We start from the raw sequence: 24,147 nt of genomic DNA, 5'->3' as shown, positions 1-24,147 counted from the left end.
CTGTTGAACTCTACAATTAAGATTCAATATACATTATTCAATAAGATTAACTGTGCAACATAATGAAATATTGAAAAGTGTGTTATCTTGTTGAGCTTCGCTTGGTTTCGACAATAGTTTAATATTCTCTACTTAACAGGGCCAACCACGTGAAGGTGGAAGCTCATTTCCCCCCCCCCCCCTAACATCACTCTAAATTCCCCGTTAACATCTTCTAACATTCATTCATTCATTCATTCTACTATTAATAAAATATAGCATTCATTCATTAATATCACATAACATTCATTAACACATAACATTGATTAACATTAAATAACACAACATTCATCAATGTTAATTAACACATATCATCCATAACCATTAATTAGCACATAATTACATTCACTAACACATAAAAATTAGTCATTATCAAATAAGTTAGATTAAAATCATTTCTTTCTTTGTTTTTTCTTTGAAGCTATAAAAAGACTAAGTGGAACATCGGTTTCTTCATCATTTCCCCCCTCTGTAGATGTTCCGCCAACTGCTCGTGATCTCGATGTATGCCTAGTCCTATACTGAGGACAAGGACACTGAAGCAAAGGGGGGTCCTCTGCAATAACAAAGAAATGGGTTAAATTCAATAAAAAAAATATTATTGTTACAAGTATTTCATTAGTTTAGAGAACATAATTGTTGTGCTCTTTACCTAATGGGGCCACATCATTTTGTGTAGCCTCAACCTCAACATGCTGAACAGCTTCTAGATCATCTGGAGTTGAAATACTAAAGGTTACATTAATGCTGAACACCAATTACAATTATATTTGTTTAAAGCAATAATAGTGGTCCTCTTTACTTTAGTGGGGAACATCATGTTCTTGATGTTGTGTACCCAGATCATGCTCCACTTGCTCACCACTGACTACATGCTCTAAAATATTAACAAAAAAGGTTACATTAATTACTACTCTAATTACAAATTAAGATGTTTAATTGTATTAATAGCTAAATAAATAAATTTGAATAGCAAATGAATACCTCCACTACTGGGATGCACATCCAGACCTTCATGTGCAGGTGGTGTTTCACAATTAGCAGGCTGCATTCCAATGACATGCACATTGTTATCATTTCTTGCTTATTTAAAACAAATATAGTAGCTTTATGTTATTATTGGTAAAGTATTCAATTTGAAACAACTTCCATTTATCATATTTACCTATGTGACGGATGCACTCGAATGTTGTGTATACCCACTCAATTCTTGTAGCCGATCAACCACAACTGAATAGCCTTGCTGGTAGGCAATTCTCTTGTCATCTTCTGTGGGTGCTCTATTGAATTCAGAGCCCTGCATTTTTTCTTGGTATCATGAATTTTGCTTGTATTGTTTGATAAAAAAAAATGTTTGCAATTTATTAATATTTTGATGCAATATTTCATTTACATGAGATACTTACAATTCATGCAACAAGTTTCATGTAACCACCAGAGCTGAGTTTGTGTTGCCTGTGCTTTTCTTGCCTTGCCTTGGTTGCCTTTGATGTGTCACTCAGTCTATAAAAAGTTTGAAATATGTTAGATTATATAAATATAAAGAGTAATTAATTAGTACATAATTACATTCTTAATAGTATCTCATACCTTCTTCTGGCGTCTAGTGGTGTATTTCCTTTTTTCCTTTCAATTCTCTCCTTGGCATCCAAAATCAAGTCCTTCCACTCCCTCTTTGGAATCATGGGGGGATGCTCGTACTTTAGGTTCCTCTCCAAATGGGTCCTGTATTGGTCCCTCACATACTTTAGATATGTGCCAGCTTTTTCAAGGAGTTTGGTTTTGTCAAGGGTGTCATTTCCAAACCACTCAACCATTTGGTTTGTCAATTCATCTTTTAACCTTTTTACTTGGTCATTCCACCTTTTAAAGCAAAAACAAACATGTTAGATTTAGAAATGAACTGAAGCTACATTTATTACACTTCAAGAAATGGATCAAAGGAAACCTATTCTAGCAATGATATGAAATCAAAAGTGGATTAGGGTTAGTTCACATATGATGTACCACCTTTTACGTATGGTGGGCCCAAATATCTGCAATGCAATGTCACTAAGATGTTTATAGAAAATATCATTGCCTACAAAAAATTCATGGGATCATTAGTCCAAAACGAGTGATCATAAAGTAAATTACAATTAGAGTATATATAATAATAATTTTAAAGTACCTGGAACCTTTTGTATCTTTAAGGGAATCATTTCTTTGTCACTCATCACCAATGTGGCCTGCAACATTCCCGTACTAGCAATACGACAAGATCCAGGAAATGATGGTATGTTATCAGCAGTAGTCGCCTCTGGCACATCCTCATGTGCATCTCCTCCTGCAAAAAATGAATCCACTATGAAATGGCATTAGAATTCAAGAAAGAATGCTTGAAGGGAAATAAACACATGACAGAAGATAGAGCAAAAGAGGGGATCTACCAATAGTGGGCGGGTCAATATGACATGCACTAGAGGATTTCTGCATGCTATGTGTTGCCAACATTACAATCGGCAATACAGGTGAGGGTAACCTCTGATGAGGTGGTGGCGACATTTGCATAGTAACATTGACAACACCTAAAGAATAATACATTAAATATATCAAACATTAAATATATGAAAAGTGCAAGAATTGTAAACAAGGATGAACCTTTATTTTGAAAATTGACAGTATCAAGTATGATGTGTTTTGGGTACTCAGAGTGATAAGCCAAGCAAGTGATAATACAAGAAAATCTTCATCACCTGAAGATCCTGCAACACCCTGATCATGGGAACGACTTTGATGAGGGCGGATAAATTGTTGTAAAAACAATACGTACATATTTTAGTTAATGACATAAAAGAGAATAAAATATAAACCATTATTGAGATTTTGTTATAATTAAAGCTTTCATAACTCCTTACTTGCAAGTTTTCTGTCGTCCGAAGCAATAATTCCACCCTCTCTCGTATCTCATCAGTGATAGGATGCATGACTGCCAAAGCAACAATCTCATTTCTAATTTTTATAAGAGGCATTTTAAAGAATTTCATAAGGTCTATGGGATCTTTAGGGTCATCATCGCTTAACCCTAATGATTCCACATCCCTAGAAAGGTGCTCAGGTACTACAACTCCCTTTCCCTTTCCCTGAACATCTGTCTATGTCCAGAATATCATTAACAATTACAAAATTAGTATAAATCACTAAAAAAAGGAACATAATAATGTAACAGTTTGCTTCTATCTAATTTGTACAATTACAATGAGGTTTACCTGCTTGGTAGAAGTGTCGCAAGCTACATCTCTATCTGTGATATGTGATGGATCCAAGTCGGCCTGTGACAAAGAAAAAATATAAAAAATGTTAGTGAAATTAAACCAATAGACTTAGTAAAAAAACTTCATAATAAAATGGTATATTGGATTCATTAATTGGAGGTTGGTTAATTAAAATGGTATATAGCATGTACCACCCCCATGATATTAAATTTGTTTGTATCTATACAATTCAAATTGTAATCGATTAGAAGCTCTTCGCCTACACTTATTGATGATGTATTGACTAGTTATACATGTCCATCCATGAGACTATGCAGGATCCTTATCAAAGGGGTTCAGGGTCTTGTACAATGTAATTCAATTATCTTATGTTAGCTAAAAATTACATAGTACACAAACACAAAGTTCAAAAAATGTCACATGCATCATCATAAACATGTGATCCATCATATATGTATTTTAAATCAACATCCATCACATAGCTAATAAACAATCCAATTTCCATAAATAAACACAGTTTAAAAATTGTCACATAAATAGTCACTCTCCCTATGTCCATCTCCATATTAAAAGGTGCATCATGAATTAATTATGTAATGGCATTAGAATTCAAAACATAATGGATTAATTATGTAAAAAAAATTCTATCAAAAAGTCAATATTAAATAGATAATATACTAATCACATACCTCATACATTTCATTCTTCATCATCATGAACATCAAGGTTATCATTGCCATCATCATCATCATCATCATCATCATCATCATCATCATCATCATCATCATCATCATCATCATCATCATCATCATCATCATCATCATCATCATCATCATCAACGTCTTCGCCATCATCATCACCATCATCGCCATCACCATCACCACCATCACCATCACCATCACCATCACCATCACCATCACCATCACCATCACCATCACCATCACCATCACCATCACCATCACCATCACCATCACCATCACCATCACCATCACCATCACCATCATCATCATCATCATCTTCTTCTTGTTCTTCTTCATCATCATTGAGAAATTGTCGATCATGATCATCATCCACTTCATCTTCTGCTTCTTCGGTATCTTCTTCTTCCATCACATTATACTTTATCGGCCTTCCTCTTGGATCATGTCTAACAACAAATGACCAACCCGGTTTATGTGGAACCTCTGAGTAAAATACTTGCTCACATTGGCTTGGAAGAACATAGGGCTCATCCCCAACTAGTTCAAATGACCTTGTATTTAGCATTATAAAACCATTATCATGTTCAATAATAGTTCTATAAGGATCATTTTTATTCAATCGTAGCCTGTACCATTTGACGATGAGCAAAACTAATTTGAAGGAGTTAAAGTAACACTCAAGTATATCATCCAAAATGCCATAGTATCGATTTTGAGACTGTTGAGGATGAATGTCATTTCTCGATGAAATATTTGTCACCTCAAAGAGTGCAGTGATGCATGAATCATAAGTTTTCTTCATGTCATCCAACTTTTTTATGCAAAATTTATGACCATTACAGCATATAGCGTTGTGGTGTTTGACCTGCGATATGTCAAACATGTAAAATTTATTGCATTGTGAGTTGATAAACATATGGGTGATTAATAAATTTATATGTACCTATTTATCTCTTAAACCATATGCTAAATCAATTTCCCTTTGTGTAACATTGGAATCTCCATTACAATGTGCTTCTTTAACCAATGAAGCCACACCTTCCCATGTTAATGTGCATCCAGAATGTTGACAACGTTCAATCCATACCATCATCCAATCAATATTGTTTGCAATATACAAATGTAATGCATCCCACTCTCGACCAACTGTACAAAAAATATATAGACGTCTTACAATCGATTTATTTTGAAGATTAAGAATTAATTAGCTACAATAACATCTTATAATTACCTCTCACTTTCCTCAATCTACCTTTCCCCATCAAGTACTCCCCTTTGAATTTTTTAATGGTGTTGGGATCCCAAATGCGATCCACGTGGATCTTTTCTACAAACTTAGGAAGATATTCAGAAATGTACACCATAGTCTGCTATACCATATAACCCTAAGGATGTTCTCTTTGTCGGACCAAAGCCTTCAAAAATTTCAAGTGCCTCTCAACCATCCACATTGACCTAGTGTGTACAAGTCCACACAATTTAATCTCCTCAACTTGGTGTATGAGGTAGTGTTCTTGTGCATTGAAAAAAGCTAGAGGTAGACACTTTTGCATTTCACACATTAAATGAGGAATTTTTCTCTTCCAATATTTTATATCATCTTTATGAATTTCTTTCCATGACAACCACCTACAAGGTATTCAAGACGCAAAAAAATATATTACATAACAAGTAAAAGAAATCGCAAATATAATATCTATACAATGAACTAAACAAATATCACTACTTACCTCATGTATTTTCCAAGATCATATATGACTTGCTTGACATTATTGTCGAAGTCATCTGGGAGAGATAGAGGTAGAACGTACTGCAACAATTATGAAATTATCTTTTCATTTTTTTGTAACATAATGAGAAGTACATGTACGCGCAGTACTTAAATACATACTAAAAACACAAGAACATGAATTACCTTAATGAAGGTATGCCAATCATGCATTTTCATCCCTGGCCCAAATTTACTTTTCTTTGATATGAGATTGTTTATGTTCACAGTAAATCCTGTGGGAAATAGAATTTTTCGTATGACTTCTTTTATAGCATTGCTTTGCTGGTCTATTAATAACCAAGGAAGCTCACTTATATCAATTTGGTCTCCTGGCTATTTTATTGAATGACATTTATCATTGCATGATTGGAATCCTGAATGTCACTACATATTTTGACAATTTTTTCTTTGTCATGCCTTCCATCCAATATTTTCCATACTGTCTCTGTTATATTCTTTCCAATATGCATACTATCAAACAAATGAACAATTTGTAACTGCTCATAGTAGGGCAACCTACTAAATTGTCGGGGATAACTTTTTAGTCCCTTAGGAAGGTGGTCATTTATGTCTTCATGACCTTCATGATCATCAATCATATCATCAGTAAACAAAACAAAATAGAAAAGATGTTTTATGACAAACCAATAGATGGAATGGCATTACCTTGATGATTAATTCTATTATATTCCAACTTCCATAGGTGAGGTGTCATTCTTCATGGCTTTGATGTATTCTCTTCTTTCCCATTGAAAAGATGTTTTTTCAGTATTTCGATACTTAAGATTTTTGTGGAGAAAGTGCCTATACTCATCAAACACCTGCTTTCCTAAACTTTTTGAATGATGAGATTTCATCTTTGGACCACAAACAGGACATGCAAATTTTCCCTTTGTTTGAAGACCTACAAGATAATGTATAATTGGATTAAATATGATAATTTTTTGAATTATAATGTTCATGCACAACTTAAACACCATAACATACCACAAAAATGTGTTAGCCCCGGGGCATCGTGTATTGTCCATAGAAGCATCGCATGGAATTGAAATTGTCTTTGTCCAATTGGTCTAGAGATGTCATACATAGTGACACCATTCCATAACTCCAGCAACTCATCGATAAGAGGCTCGATATATACATTCATATCTTTAACTTGGTACTTACCTAATCGAATGAACAAAAACATTACATAATTATTATGACCATTTTACTACAATATTTATAATTAAATTTAAACGACTATATTTAAATGATAAAATACTTGGAATGATCATTGCCAACATTATGTGCTCCCTCTTTATTGACATCCATGGAGGAATGTTATTGTTGATAACAAAAATAGGCCACACTGAGTAAACAAATCTCATCTCTCCAAATGGATTGACACCGTCTGCTGCCAATGAAAGCTTGAGATTACGAGGTTCTTCTTTAAAGTGTGGCCACTTTTCCTCTATGTCCATAAATGCTGAACCATCCGCGGGCATTCAAATAATGTCATCTTGACTTCTATTGCGTTCATGGTAATCCATAAATTGTGCCAAGCTAGTGCACTTGAATAATCATTGCATACGTGGAATAATGGGAATATAGTGAAGAACCTTGCGAGGAACTCTTTTTGTTATTTGATCTGTTCGATATCTACTGATATGACATTTAGGGCATTCAGTTTGAAATTCATGTTGTTTGTGATATATAATATGATCATTGGGACAAGCATCTATTGCTTGATACTCCATTCCAATATCTCTCATAATGGTAGATAATTCTCGGTATGAGAGAGGTAGAATATTTGATGGTGGTAACAAAAACTCACCTATCAATCTACAACAAAAAAAAATAATTTGTTATAATAAAGAATATTAATGGTGCAACATAATTCACAGTTTATTATGACATATATGACATACCTTAACATGCGTGACATTGTTATGTTGGATAAACCATTCATAACCTTCAAGTTCACCAACAACAATACAGCGGAGAGAAGAGTTGCCTGCGAGCCTTCATAAAGGGCCTCAGATGCCTTCTCAAGTAGAGGGACATCATGAACAACATCAAGGTCATCTTCATCATCATGATCAGCTGCGCGAGTACTAAATGAGTCATGGATCAATTTATTTGTACCATCATCTTCAATTGTGTTTTCTGGCTCATGATCATCATCTTCTATGGGATCATTATCTTCAGCTTCGATATTCACACCTCCATGTTTGTCCACTTCGAAAACCATATTCTTAGGGTTGTGTTGATCCATACCATGTGCTCCAGGGTGCTTGACCTATATAAATTGATAAACATAAATAAACCATGATCATGATCTCATCATCACGTGATTTATTATGTATATAAATTGTCAAAATGATATAATGAAAAACTTACCAATGGATGATAATCATGTCCACCTTCAATGTGACCATGTAGCCTACAATGTTTCTTCATTGTTTTGATTAGAAGTCTTCTAGTCTTTAACCCCTTACAAATTTTGCACGGACAATAACATTTTCCAACACCTTTTCTTTTCAAGTTAGACCACAATCTAGAAATTGTCTCCTTATTTTGTTGTTCGTTGATATTGTCTAACATGGTCTTTCTTCATAGGCAAGAAAATAGAAATTATCACCATTGAACAAAACATCTTATTGAATTTAGATTTCTAGTTTGCTTATGGTACATCACACAACATGGAAAACAAGAAATACTCAATAAATAACAGGATTCATTGATCTAGTATTATCGCAATCTACACTTGGCCTTCAATATTTTCTCCTCCTAACACTGTTTATCCTTTACCTGTCAAGTACAAAACTATAAAACCTGTGGCTATTAAAATACAAAAGACAACATTGTAGCATCTTATAATGATTTGTTATAAAACCAAAGCACTTGGAAGTGATTCTTTTGTTTATCACAGTCCAGGAAAACGGTGTCTACTGGAGCCTTGACTAACTGACTAGAAAGATTTTTAATTCCTTTTCTTTTTCCTTCTAATTTTTTCAATGTCACTTCCATCCTCCGAGCCAGATGCCCTTGCCCTTTTCTTTCTTCTTATTTTTTCATACTCATTGTCATGCTTTGAATTATTTTTCTTTCTTGGTGACTCCTTACTGCTCTCACTGTCAGTTTCACTCTTAGAATCTGAGTCTGGTGTATTAGAATCTGACGAACCTGATGAACTAGAAGAATCGTCATTAGAGGTAGATTCATCTGACTCAGGAATAGACTTTTGCTGCTGCATTAGAAGCCTTGGCATATTCTTCAAATACTCACATAAACTCTCAGTGATACCACCAAGACCAATAGAAGTAAAGAAATTGATAGCAAACCATGAATTTTTGGGATTGTCCTTTCGAGAAATTGAATCAAAAGACTCCTACATTGTTGGATCGTTCAACCTTTCATTAAGAAACAATATACCAAGCTGCTCTGCTAGGTCTTGCAAGAGAATCTTTATAAAAATACAGGAAGAGGAAGTAGTATCTTCCTTTGTCAGATGTATATAAGCAAGACAATGCCATGGAAGAGCATCTGTGCCAAGTAAGTGGGCAAAAAACTTTGCAACATTATGCAGTTTATTTGTTTCCAGTCTGTGTATCATAGAATACTATTGTACAAAACACTTATCAAAAAATTCCTCATAAATTTTATTGATCATACAAAATCTTTGCCCAAGAAGACCATAATAACGAAGGTATGTTCTCTCTTGACCAGGTTCAAGCTTGATCTTTAGTAGATTATGACCATCTTCCTCAAAATCAACACTTGACATGATTCTCAAATAAATTGTACATCTTAAATTGACCAAGTTTGTCTCTGTCTCATCTTGTATTCTCAGTGCTTCCTCACCTTCCTCTTCATCATCATCATCATCATCATCATCATCATCATCATCATCATCATCATCATCATCATCATCATCATCATCATCATCATCATCATCATCATCATCATCATCATCATCATCATCATCATCATCATCATCAACATCACCATCATCATCTGAATCATCACCTGAATCATTCTCCCCTTCTGCTTCATCTGAAGAAGCATCTCCAAGGATATCTTTCTTCAATTTTTCATAGGTTGCCTCATGCTCTAAGAAATCAGGATCTGGCTTGAAAACATCCAAACTGGCTTCTTGATCAAGCTCATCTTCTAGGAAAACTTCATGTGTTAACTGATCTAGATGCATAGCTGGATGACCCTCAAACTTAGCTTTGCGAATTGCAAAAAGGGCTTCAATTAAAAACTATACTCGTTTGTCAATTTCCCCCTCATGGAGAATACCTCTAAATCTTTCAAAAATCCCATAGAGACCTTTGGGTGAAAGGTCTTGCAACAAAGAACCACATTCTTTCATGAACCCAACAACAACCTCTACACTATCATCTGTGGGGTTCTCTAGTAAAAGGGTGAGAAGTTACAAGGCAATGATCTCATGTACAACTTGTTGATTCACTAAATGAGCTATGAATTTGGCCGATGCTATCAACATGTGCTTGTCATTGCATTTGTATGCCCTCTTAAGCTGCAAAATAATTCTTTGCAAAAGAAAACTCCAAACTTCAGGAAATTTTGTATTTACCACAACAACCAATGCAGCAAAAACATCTGTAAATCCAGGGGATGCCATTTTGGATTTCATACAAGACCTACAAGTTAGACCCCTCCCATGGATGAGATTCTCTGCAAACAACTTTGGAATTATGTTCTTGATGTTAGATGCATTTACCTTGTTTACTAACCCATTGATACTCTTTCAAAGGGCATCCCATGTCATGCACTGGTATTCCACACTGCTCTTGTCTTCCACATCTTTCATCATTTGAGCCAGCTTAAATGGGGGAATGTAAACACCCCCACTTCTTCCAACACCCTTCTCAACTCCTCTTACAACACCTTCGCCATTCCCATTCTGAGATGGAGCAAACACAACACCAGAAGTTTTCACTTCCACTGCCTCTCTGTCCCTCTTGTTTCCAGAAGCCCCTTTACCAATTAATTAGTGCTTATTTTTGTACATAAACCCATCAGGAAGCATGAGTTTTTGCATATAAGCTCGCCCAAATATTTTATAGTTATTTTTCATCAAGATTCCCTCAGGAGCTGGCAGATCCTGCTTCCATACTTTAATTCTATTTTTTGAAAGGACAATCCTAAAAATCCATGCATTGCAAACAACTTTTTACACCTTTGTTGGTTGTGGTGGCATCACAGAGAGTTTAAATCAATAAATGAAGAACATGCCAATGCTTTTAATTCAGCAGTAGAAGTCTATCTCTTATTCAATATCTCTAGTGAAACCCCCATGATCTTTTGTTGGAGTAGAATTTGTTATATTCTAGAAAGGGTCTTGTCCTTTGTTGGTGGGATATTCATCTACCTCAAGAAAGAACTGTTCTTTTCTCCAACAAGAAGTGGAACTAAATGAAGATCTAGCACCATGAAATGAATCCTCAAAAGGATTACTATAGTTAGTTTTGGTAGATAATGATCTGGGTAAAATACTAATGTGGCTTTAGGAAACATTATGTACTAGCTTAGCATACTCTAACAACTTTGGTGCGACATACTACATCCAATTAAGTCTCCATCAATATCTCTATTGTGTTTATGGATTGGGATTCAATGTACTCTTTTTATACACAGATTTTACTTTCAATTGAGGAGGTTTGTATGTACTTACTTGTCTTTCGATTGTATCCCTATTTCAAGAATTTCTTCTATCAACAAATCATTTGTTGTAAGTTGTACAAGTGGAAGCTTGAACATGCCTTCCATGCTAGCCTTGTTGATACATTCAACACCATCTTATGCAAAAAATATTTAGAACTCCACTATTTCATTGAAGAGTGAGTAGTAGGGACAATCTAGGACACTTACAGAGGTTTTGCAAGAGAGATAAATAGACCTAAATATTATGACTTAATAATGATCAATAGGTAAACAGATAAGAAACTCTCAATATCAAAATGACTTTCTCAATTGTCTTTACTAGAAATGGATAGATCTGCTAATAATGCCTTTATGACTGTATGTCAACTTTAGACTCAATCCAAGAAGAGCTAGAACTAATATGCGATATCTAGATTTATGATCTCTATAATATAACAATCCCATAATTATGTTTCCACGCATCTATACCACAACACAAACATCATGCTAGTGTTTAGCCATAGCAATTGATATCCTAATTATAGAATGTGAAATATGCACATAACTATGAATAAAGATTAAGAAAAACAAAGAAAGATGCTTATTGCAAACATAAATGACTAATGGACAAGAATTGAATTCATTGTAGATAGTTTTGAATATCAAATTCACTTATTTGTGTGCATTTAGTAACTCATGTACTTGTGGACAACCATTTATCTCTTTCATAAATTAAACACTTATTAATAACATTAAATGGCTGAGTAATTATGTTTTAGTTGAAATTGAAAATAAAATATTTTATTTCAAGACAGCTCACACTATTCCCTATCATATTTTAGACTCTCAGTTTTGTTAATAGTGGTTTGATGTCTTTGGAGCTGATCATTGCATTTCTTTAGTTACATTTGCCAGAGTACTCCCAGCCTGTGCCAAAATGGGAGCTTTGGAATAGGGTATGGACATCCATCAAAGCATAATAGATAGAAGAATTTTGTCAGATGTAGTTGCAACTGCTCTGTTAGCATGTATGAAAAATATGGAAGCATAGACAAGGCACAGGAACTGTTTGATGGATTGCCTCAAAGAAATGTGGTTTTCTGGACTGCAATGATTGCCGGATATGCACAAAATGGATTTGTAGAGAAGGCTTTAGAAACTTTCAAGCAAATGCAATCGGCAGGTGTAAAGCCAAATTCCACAAACATTGCTACTATCCTCCCTGCCTATGCCGAAATGGGAGATTTGGAACAGGGTATGGACATTCATCGAAGCATAAAGGATAGAGGAATTTTGTCAGATGTTGTAGTTGCAACTGCCCTGGTAGACATGTATGCAAAATGTGGAGGCATAGACAAGGCACGTGAACTATTTGATAGAATTCCTGAAAGAAATGTTCTCGTGGACTGCAACAATTGTTGGATATGCACAAAATGGATTTGTCGAAAAGTCTTTAGACACTTTCAAGCAAATGAAATTGGAAGGCATAAAGCCAAATTCCACAACCTTTTCTAGCATCCTCCTTGCCTGTGCAAAAATGGGAGCTTTGGAACAGGGTATGGACATCCATCAAAGCATAACAGATAGAGGAATTTTGTTAGGTGTTGTACTTGCAAATGCCCTGCTTGACATGAATGCAAAATGTGGAAACATGGACAAGGCTCGTGAATTGTTTGATATGATGCCACAAAGAGCTGTGATCTCATGTGTACAATCAACACACGCATATACAAGAGGAAGGGATTGCTGCTACAAAATTGAACGCTCACTCCTCAATCACAGTTCTATGGTTTTACGAGATTAAACTAGGGCAATTAACCACCACATGTATATTTTTTGCAACATGAAATTAAAAACTAGGGAAATTTGAATCTACCTCCTACGTGGGATTGCAAGCAATGCCAAAAATGCCTTCGACGTGGGTTTGATGTTCTTGGGGGTTGAAGTCGCCACGGATGCCTACGTGGGATTGCAATGCACAAATGAATTCCCCTCTTCTTCTTTTTTAAGTAATGGCCATTGTCGTCAGAATTATGACAAACTCGAGCACTTTTTTGAAAAAAAGAAAATTCTCATTGCTAATGCCTTCTTCATCGAAAACAAATGGGAAATTTCCGTCAGAACTACGACGAATGCGAACTTTTTTTCAAAAAAAAATAAAATTTGGCCACAGTATACCTTCTCCGCCGGAAACCTCAGTCAAAAATCTAGTCCAAATGTATTAGTGACATGTTATACTGATAGCTAATGGTGCGCTCCAAACCATATGCCTTCCTATCGGGTCATCGGGCGGCACGAAAACTAGTCTTGCCGATACCCAATGGCTCCACTTCAAACTCACTCTACTCGCTCCAATCTGCTAGTGACCTCATTGGGTTATCGGGGTAGGTGGAAAACACTCCCACCAATATCCGATGGTTCCACTTAGACTTGCTCCAACCACTGGCGACTTCATCAGGTTATCGGGGTAGATAGAAAACACTCCCACTGATAGCTGATGGTTCCACTTTGGTCTTATGCATACTCATCGGGCATCGGGGTAGGGTAAAACCGGTTGTTTTGATAGTTGATGGTAGCACTCCATATGCTAGCAGTTTCATCAAGACAAGTCTTGCCGAAATACAAACTTTCATAAAGAAGACAAAATGCACCCCAAGCTCCAAACAAACAACCTAATGGACTAGAACCAGTCCTTATGCCAAAATTGCCAAAAATGTCAAGGGTATTTTCTCACCCTTAGGTGCTTTTGCACCATACTCCCCATACACAAAAAAAAAGTCCCCCCTGGGGGCGACAAGGCGACATCAATGCCTAGTCTTTTGAAATCGGATTCTGCAACCCAACTGGTTTTGACTTCTGGTAATTTGCGCCACTTGATTAAGTGTTCCATGTACACACCATGCCCTGTTTGCTTCTTCACCCTGGAATCTAAAATATGTTCCGCCTGTGGTTTAGAAATGGGTGGTACTGGAATATCACTGAGAGTAGTCTTCCCTTATGGATTTGGTCCATCTGTCACTACTATGGGACCTTTAAACTGAATCAAGTCTTGGACATTAAACACAGGAAACAATACCGCATTTTTGGGTAAGTCCACCTTATAGGCATTTGAGCCATATTTAGCCAAAATTTTGCAAGGACCTATTCTCCTCATCTGAAGCTTACTAGGGACTCCCTTATGCAATCTTGCCTTGTTCAAATATACCATAACCATGTCTCCAACTGCAAATTGAATGTCCTTTCTCACCTCATCTGCTTTATCCTTAATCCTTTGCATAGTGTCGATCAATTTTTTTTGCACTTGTTCATGCACCTCTTTCATAGACTGAGTGAAATCCTCTACATGCCCACTTCTTCCTTCTAGGCTCCCTAAATCTCTAAGTTCACAAACACCATGTGGGTGGAGTCCATAAACAATCTCAAAAGGACTCTTGCATGTAGTTTTGTTGACATTGTCATTATACGTAAATTCTGCCTGTGGTAGCACTTGATCCCACATCTGTCCATATTATTTTATTAGACACCTCGAAAGATTGCCCAATACTCAATTAATGACCTCAGTTTGATCATCTATCTGCGGAAGATAAGTAGAACCAAAAAAAAGGTTAGTTCCCAGTCTTGGCCATAGAGTTTTCCAAAAGTGTCCCATAAACTTCACATCCCTGTCTGAAACTATACTGAGAGGCAGCCCATGAATTCTTATCACCTCTTTGAAAAATAAATGTGCAATGTAACTAGCATCATGCCTAGTCTTGTAGGGAACAAAATGACTCATTTTACTAAACCGGTCAACAATGACAAAAATACTATCCAGGCCAATCTTGGTTTTTGGCAAACCCACAATAAAATCCATGCTGATGCACTCCCACGGTCTTTTGGGATTTGGTAAAGGCTGGTATAGTCCAGCATTTGAACTAGTACCCTTGGCTCTCTAACACACAATACATTGCTCAACATTCTTCTTGATATCTTTATGCATTTTTGACCAATAATAAAATCTTTGCACCAACTCAAGTGTTTTATTTTGACAAAAATGTCCACTAAGAATTCCATTATGTTTTTCCTGTATGATATTTTCCTTCATAGATCCCCTTGGCACATATAAATGACATCCCTTAAATAACATACCACTCTGCAATGTGTAATCTGCATTCTGGCTATTGAAATGATTATTAAACTCACTGCATACCCTGTATACCTCAAAGAGGTCTTCATCTTCCCTATAAAGCTCCTTGAAATTCTCCACACCTATGCTCTGCAAAGTCACTTCTTGGATAGTGAGAAGTTTTCTACTTAAGGCATCTCCTACCTTGTTTGGCTATCCCTTTTTGTGCTTGATAGTGAAAGTGCATGCCTGCAGGTATTCTATCCATTTGATGTGTCTATTGCTCAACTTTTCTTGAGAATTGATAAAACTCAGTGCTTAGTTGTCTGCAAACACTACAAATTCTTTTGGCAAAAGATAATGCCTCCACTTTCTAAGAGCTTTCACTAAGGCATAAAATTCTAAGTCATAGGATGAGTATCTCTTCTTGGCGTCATTCAAATTCTCACTATAGAATGCTACTGGTCTTCCCTCTTGGTTCAAAACAACTCCTACTGCTATATGACTAGCATCACATTCTAGGATAAACAACTTATCAAAACTTGGTAAAAATAGGATGGGTTGGGTAGCTATCCTCTTTTTGAGCAACTAAGACCCCTAGTCAGCTTCTTTAGTCCACCTAAACTTAGTTTTCAACCCACCCTTAATTGTATCAAGAACAAGAGCACAAATATCACTAAAACCTTGAATGAACTTCCTATAAAATTGGGCAAGTCCATGGAAACTTCTTACCTCAATAGCAGTTTTTGATGTAGGTCAACTCTGTATTGCTTCCACCTTGCTAGGATCCATTTCCAAAGTGCCTTGGGATACAACAAAACCCAGATAAATGAGTTCTTGTTTCATGAATTCACATTTTCAAGGTTGATTGCAAACTGTTCCTCATGTAGTTTCCTTAATACAATCTACAAGTGTTCAAGATGCTCTTCCTCTGTTTTGCTGAATATGAAGATATCATCAAGGTATACCACTACAAATCTACCTATGTAGTCCTTCAACACCTCATTCATCAACCTCATGAAGGTACTAGGGGCGTTAGTAAGGCCAAACGACATAACTAACCACTCATATAAGCCCTCTGTAATCTTAAAATTTATTTTCCATTCATCCCCTTCTTTAATCTGGATCTGGTCATATCCACTCTTTAAATCCACCTTAGTAAAATACTTTTCTTCACCAAGACAATCCATTAAATCCTCAATTCTAGGGATAGGAAATCTGTATCTTATGTTGATTCTATTTATTGCCCGAGAGTCAGTACATAGTCTCCATTTACCTCCTTTCTTGGTTGCTAACACCACTGGCACAACACATGGGCTTATACTTTTTCTCATTAGACCTTGGTCAAACAACTCTTGTACTTGTGTCACCACTTCTTTGCTTTGTTCAGGAGTCATCTTATATGCAGCCATATTAGGCAATGATGCTCTGGGTATAAAGTCTATCTGGTGACTTACTGTTCTGGGAGGAGGTAGTCTTGCAGGTGTTCCATCACTCACAATGTCCTTAAACTATTCTAACAACTGCTAAACCTCTGTAGGTAAAACTTCTTGTTTAGTCTTCTCTGCTTGACTAGGTTTCACTAAGAGAGCATAATGTTCTCCATCTCCTTTCTTGAGATCTCCCAGAAATTTTTTTCCTCCAACCAACAACACATTAGAACCACTAGTCTTGGTTCCTTCATCCTCTACCAAAGATTGAATCATGTATGTCACCCCTTCCTTTTTGAATGCATAAGATTTCTTTTCTCCATCATGGATAGAGTTTTTATCAAATTGCCATGGTCTACCTAGCAAGAAATGACAGGCATCCATGGGTAGAACATCACATAAAATTCTATCAAAATATTTCCCTATTGCAAATTCAACCCTTGCTTGTTCATTTACTAACACGTGTCCTTTATTCAGCCATGTGACCTTGTAAGGATGACTATGTGGCATGCTACTCAACCCAAGTTTACTTACTGCTTCTTCGGAGATGATATTGTCAATCGATCCTAAGTCAATGATCACTTTATAGACCTTACCAAGTATCTTGCACTTTACTTTGAAAAGAGACCTCCTCTGTTTAGGCTCTTCCTTAACTTGCTCCCTGATTTGTACCCTTCTAACCATTAGATTCTCACCATTCTCTGAGTCAAGATTGACTTTAGGAGACTTCATACTACGGGAATGCTCTTGCACATAATTGATTCTTTTCTCTAAATGTGCTGAGGTTGCCTTCTCCAGACACCTATTGGCAGGATGACCAAAATTACTGCAATGGTAACACTTCATGTTTGCAAAGTATGAACCTCTGCCAAAACTTCCAGATCTACCTCTATTATTGTTGTCATGACCTCTTCCTCTACCATAGTTTCCTCTTCCACTCGATTCTTTGGACTGCTCAGTCAATTTTCACTCTCCTTGTGATCTTATTTCACTTCCTCTGCCACTGTAGTTTCCTCTATACCCTTTTGAATCTTGGTCTCCACCTCAGCCTCTACTGGTGCCTTCATGTTTCTTCTTATTCTTTTCTTCCACTTTCAGGGCCAACTGATAACATTTGTGAATGGTAGCTGGACTCAACAAACTTATTTCCTCTTGTATATTCCATCTCAGACCATTAAGATATCTTGCTACTCTGATGCTTTCATCCTCCATCAATTTTGACTGTAGACACAACTTCTAGAACTCTTCAGTGTAGGTTCTTACATCTAACACCTTTTGTCTTAGGTTTTTTCTTTTCTTGTGCAACTACATGTCATAATCCTTAGGAAGATAAGTCTCTTTGATTTTGTTTACCATCCCTTTCCATGTAGAGATGGGGATCTTACCTTCTCTCTCTCTCATTTTGTATAAACTTCCACCAAGTAATGACATCACCTCTCATTCTTGACTTAGCCACTTTAACCTTTTGGGCCTTAGTCACACCTTCACACTCAAAATGATTTTCCATTCTCTCTATCCATTCCATTGCCAACTTTGCTTCCATCTTGCCACTAAATAGTGGTACTCCTTCTAAATACTTTCCACTCATTTCCTTCAAAGCCTTCAAGAATGGTTCTTGATCAACAACAGGGTCTGGTGCAGGGACTTCATCCTCTATTGCCACCATTTTACCCTTCTCACTTACGTTCCCACTCACCTCTGCTATCTTGACTTCCATCACACCTAGTTTTTGCTCCAACCTTTCCTTGAGCAAACGGTTTTCATCTTCTTGGTCTTCGCCCTTCTTAGCCAATTCTGCATTGGTCACCATCTTTACTTCTTCTTCTGATACTGGATCAGTCTTGCACTCTTTACCCCAAGTCTTTAACTTTCTTTGATACCAATCTGATAGGGAGGACCCTAGATTACTTGAGTCAGCTTGACCCACTCCAAGGCCTTTTTCCTATTATAACTTAGGAATTCTCCTCTCTATTCCCCTAATCCACTCTAGGGCCTCACTACCAAGGACTGTTACTCTACTCTTGTGAACTCACTTTCGTAAATCCACCAACTCACTATTCCACTGAATCTAACCAGACACCTTGCAGGGTTTTCTCTACCATTAATTATACCTAAAACTTCTCATAAGTTGTTTTCTCCTCATGTTTGGATCTTCTCTCCCTTTGATCCCATCTTCCCTTGGTCTGAGGCTAATAACCTAGACTCTGGTCTACCCTGCAAGTGATTCCTCTTGGTCACTGATACCTAGTCGGGCTATCATCAAGCTTGCCTAGGGCCAGTCTATTGAAATGAACAATGCCATTCTCTGGTCTAGTGCTACAAATATAACTCTATTGTACATGGTTGGCTCTTCTTGATAACCTCCAATGGTCGTGTGGATCCCACGACGGAGAATCAAGACAAAGCCATGTTTATAACTGCTTGTCACCAATAGAAAACTAGAAATAGAAAGACAACTTTATCTATAGAGTTGAGCTTGGCAGGACTTCAAAATTGGAAACTCACAAAATACAGAAAAGTAACATCTACTCTATCCACACTGGCATTTAAAGATTTAAGCCATTATTTACTGTTTACACACAAAAAATTAACTCTGAGAAAAGAAACCAGAAAATGGTCTTGAAACTTCTATTCAAAAGATGTTCTTGTTCTTCATGGAATCAAATCCATCCAACCTTCTTCTAACCCCTTTACAAAAATGCCCATTGAGTCTTTTATAGCCTCCTTGACATGTCATGAATCATCCCTAACAGATGATATTGAACTCGACACAATCGGTATCCGACTATAATTGACTTTGTATTTCCATTGGGTCATTGAGATAGAATCAAAACATTCACTCTAATGACCGATGACAATTTACCACTTGTGCACCTTCTTATCGAGTTATCGGCGTAGCGTCAAGACACCTATTGCCGATGTCCGATGGCATGCTCCCAACAATATGTTGTTCCATCGGATCTTCGGTGTAGCTCCCAAATATGTTGGGCCGATAGCCAATGATGTGCTTATGCCTTGTCATCGGGTTATCGATGTAGCTCCTAACATGTTATACCGATATTCGATGGTGCGCTCCAAACCGTATGCCTTCCTATCAGGTCATTGGGCAACACGAAAACTAGTCTTTATGATACCCAATTGCTCCACTCTGAACTCACTCCACTCGCTCCAATCCACTGGAGACCTCATCGGGTTATTGGGGTAGGTGGAAAACACTCCCGCCAATATCCGATGGCTCCACTTCGACTTGCTCCAACCACTGGCGACTTCATCGGGTTATCGGGGTAGATAGAAAACACTCCCACCGATATCTGATGGTTCCACTTCGGTCTTATGCATACTCATTGGGCATCAGGCTAGGGTAAAATCGGTTGTTCCAATAGTCGATGGTAGCAGTCCATGCGCTGGCGGTTTCATCAGGACAAGTCTTGCCAAAACACAAAGTTTCACAAAGAATACAAAATGCACCCCAAGCTCCAAACAGACAACCTAATGGACTAGAACCAGTCCTTATGCCAAAAATGCCAAAATTGAAAAGGGTATTTTCTCACCCTTAGGTGCTCCTGCACTACTAAGTAGCTAGTTAGGCTCCTTTTGTGATGAGCAGTACGCTCTAGGTTGTTGGCCTTCCTTCAAGTGTAGGCCCCTCAATTGTAATTCACATACTTTCTATATAAGTATTATTTGACTATGGGTGGGCTTCCCATCGTGGTTTTTCCTTTTATCGAGTTTTCTATGTACGAATCTTGTTGTCATGTGGATGGTATTTATTTTGTGATTATATTTTATGCTTAATTGGTTTAATTTCTATTCTGGTACTAATGTTTTGGGTTCCAGTATTAAACTTTTAAATTTCTAATAGTTCCAGTAATCTGTGACAACTGATTCACCCCCCCTCTCAGTTGTATTCTGGTTATTTGAACTGTCTAATGATTGGTATCAGAGATTTGGTCCTCTCTACAGAAAGCTTAGCCGCTTGAGGAAGATCCTATGGTGACTAACAGTTCAAGTTCATCTAGTTCTTTAGGAGCTATCTTTCAGAGGGATATTTTAAGAATTGATGGAACAAATTACACAGTATGGAAGATTCAGATGGAGACTCATTTGAGATGTCTTGGCAAGGAGATTTGGGAGATCACATAGAATGGTGTCACACCTTAGAATCCAGGATCTAGCAATCCTCATGTGAAAAACTTGGACAAGAAGCTTGAGAATGATTGTAGAGCAAGAGAAGCCCTCTTATGTGCACTTTCTAATCAACAAGTAATGGGATTAACCAACAAATCATCTGGAAAGGCTATATGGGATAAGTTGGAGACTCTTAATGAACGTGACCCTACAGTGAAGATTTCTAAACTTGATGGTTACTGGGTGAGATATGAAAACCTAAAGATGGAAGAAGATGAAAGGATTACTGCATTCATGGAAAGGGTCAATGAGATTGTTATGGGAATTCAATGTTGTGTGGAACTCTAAGCAAAGATGAAATTGTTTCTAAATTATTAAGAGACCTACCACCGACTTACAAAATGAAGGTTACTACTATCAATGAGTTGAGAACAATGGCTAATACATCTGTCAACAAAGATACTTTGGTTGGGAAGCTATCTTCTTTTGAGCTTGAAGAATTTGGACCTTTTGGAGCTGTGAAGTCTGAACCTACTTTTCATGCATCTACATCTACAACCGGTAAGCAAGACTGGAAAGCTTTGTATGCAAAGGAATTAGAAGATATGAAGAGAGAAGATGATGAGTTTGAGCAACTTGAAGCACTATTTGCTAGAAGAGTACCTAAAGGACTGGTAGGAAGTAAGTATGAAGGAAAAGCACTTTTAAAATGTTTTGCATGTAATAAGATTGGTCATTTTGCATCTAGATGTCCTAAAAGGAATTCAAGATTTGAAGAAAGAGTTAGAAGATCATTTAAGCCTAACCCTAGATATCAAAACAAGTACAAGTAAAAGAAAAATAGAGACAAATCATGCTACATAGTGGATGAGGAAGGCATTGTCTATGGTAAAAATGGAATAACAATATTGAAAGACTAAATAGATTCAACCACAAAACCCTAGCCTAACAACAACAAAGATCTACCATAACATATGAAGATTACCTAAGACAATGCAAATCAAATTAAATCACAAAGATTATACCATCACATGTCCAATAGGGTTTGGATCTCCATTCTTCCTATTTCCATTGATCTTGCTTGATATATTTTCTCTCAGATTTTATGTGTGCACAAGAGCTCAACAAAGAACAAAAATGTGGTCGATTAGCTTGATCGCATATGAAAGTTCGAATGCTAGAATGCTTGAAGGATTGATTAGGAATGCTTAGGAGGATTGATAATAAAGGAGGCATTCTATTATATAGAAGACACTATAAGAAATAGAGGGATAAGATTAGGAGGTGTAAAAGATAAATGGTTAGCTAGGATTATAGGGTAGGTAGAGAAAATAAGAAAATAATGAGAGGGTAGGTAGTGTAGGAATTAAGAGATGAATGACATGTGTCATGGGTAGAAAAGGCTAATGAATTTATTAAATAAATAAAGATTCATTTAATTAATAGAAGTGGGATCAATTAAATAAATAAAAGTATTTATTTAATTTAAGAAAAAAAGACTATTTAAATAAATAAAAGTATTTATTTAAATGAGAAATAAGGCTAGAAAAGGATAAACGAATTAACTAAATAAATAAGAATTTATTTAATTAATAGAGGAATTAGGCTAAAATAATTAAATAGATAAAAATATTTATTTAATTAGATAGGACAATTTTAGGTGTCTACATTTTGCCCCTCTTTGAGACAATGCAACTTGTCGTGTTGTTTTAAAGAAGATAAGATGAATTGATACAAAGTTTCCCCAAGATGGGAGTGATATGCCCCCTTGAGAGATTGGATCAAAATGTCTGAAAAGATCGCAAACAATCTCTCGATAAGAAAGAAAGGCTAGAAAGGACTGGCAAGATAGGATAGAGTGACAGAGTCACGGGATAAAGAAGACTAACACGGGAGACTAGGGCTAGGGTAGTCTATAAGATAGACTACGACGGAAAACATCCTCATTGTCATCCACACACCAAAGAGATCAGAATGCAGAGAGAGAAGAGAGCAGTCAGCAGTCACCAGCGATGGCATTGGTGTACAAATTCAATCATGTTCATTGATATTAGAGGCTAGCAAATGCAGGAGAGTCGGTGAGTACCACAATACCTCATTGTACCTTGTTGCATTAATTGTTTTCATAAATGCATGTCAGGTAGTGCAATAAATGTGCTTTAGGTATGTTGAAAAAATGTCAAGCGGGGTAAAAAATGCTAAGGCACATCTACGTTGGTGCCAGGCGCGTCTGGGTAGGTTATGTGCGTCTATGTCAATTTTAGGCGCATCTATGATTGTAAAAGCGTCTATGTCCAATGCGAGCACGTCTGGGAAATGTAGGCACATTTGTGTAGGAAAGGAACGTCTATCAGAGCAGAGGCACATTTGTGTAGGACAGGCATGTCTGTGCAGAGCAGAGGCATGTCTATGTTATTCAGGAGCATCTGTGTAGGGCAGGCACATTTGTGAAGTATGCAAGCACATTTATGTCTTCAAGGTCGAATCGATAGTTCTATGATAAACATGCATTGTCGATTGGATAAGCTGCTGAAAGGATACACTCAAATAGATCCTCTAGGGAAGACTAGGATAGGGATAGGATTGACACATCTATGATAGAACATATGTTGCCAATTAGGAAACTACTCAAGAGGATACACTCAAGCAGAGGCCCTAGGATAGGATAGATTGAGGCACTTTGTGATGAACAGGGAGTACCATAGAAATTAACAATTCTGTGATAGAACATATGTTGTCAATTGGATTAGGCTAAAATTCACAATTCTGTGATAGAACATACATTGTCAATTGGATAAGCTACTCAAGAGGATACACTCAAGTAGGTTCCCTAAAAGATAGAATAAAATAAACACTTTGCGATGTATAGGGAATGCTACTAGGATAGAGTGCCATATGATAGATATAAGCACTAGGATAAAAAGCAGCACTTTGTGATGAACAGGGAGTACCACTAGGATAGAGTGTCATATGATAGATATAAGCACTAAGATAAAAAGTGACACTTTGTGATGAAAAAGGAGTACCACTAGGATTAACACAATTGATTTTCTTGACTGTAGGA

Source organism: Cryptomeria japonica, chromosome 7, assembly GCF_030272615.1.
Source record: "Cryptomeria japonica chromosome 7, Sugi_1.0, whole genome shotgun sequence".
NCBI classification, from domain to species: domain Eukaryota; kingdom Viridiplantae; phylum Streptophyta; class Pinopsida; order Cupressales; family Cupressaceae; genus Cryptomeria; species Cryptomeria japonica.
Note: the sequence above shows the minus strand (reverse complement) of the source record.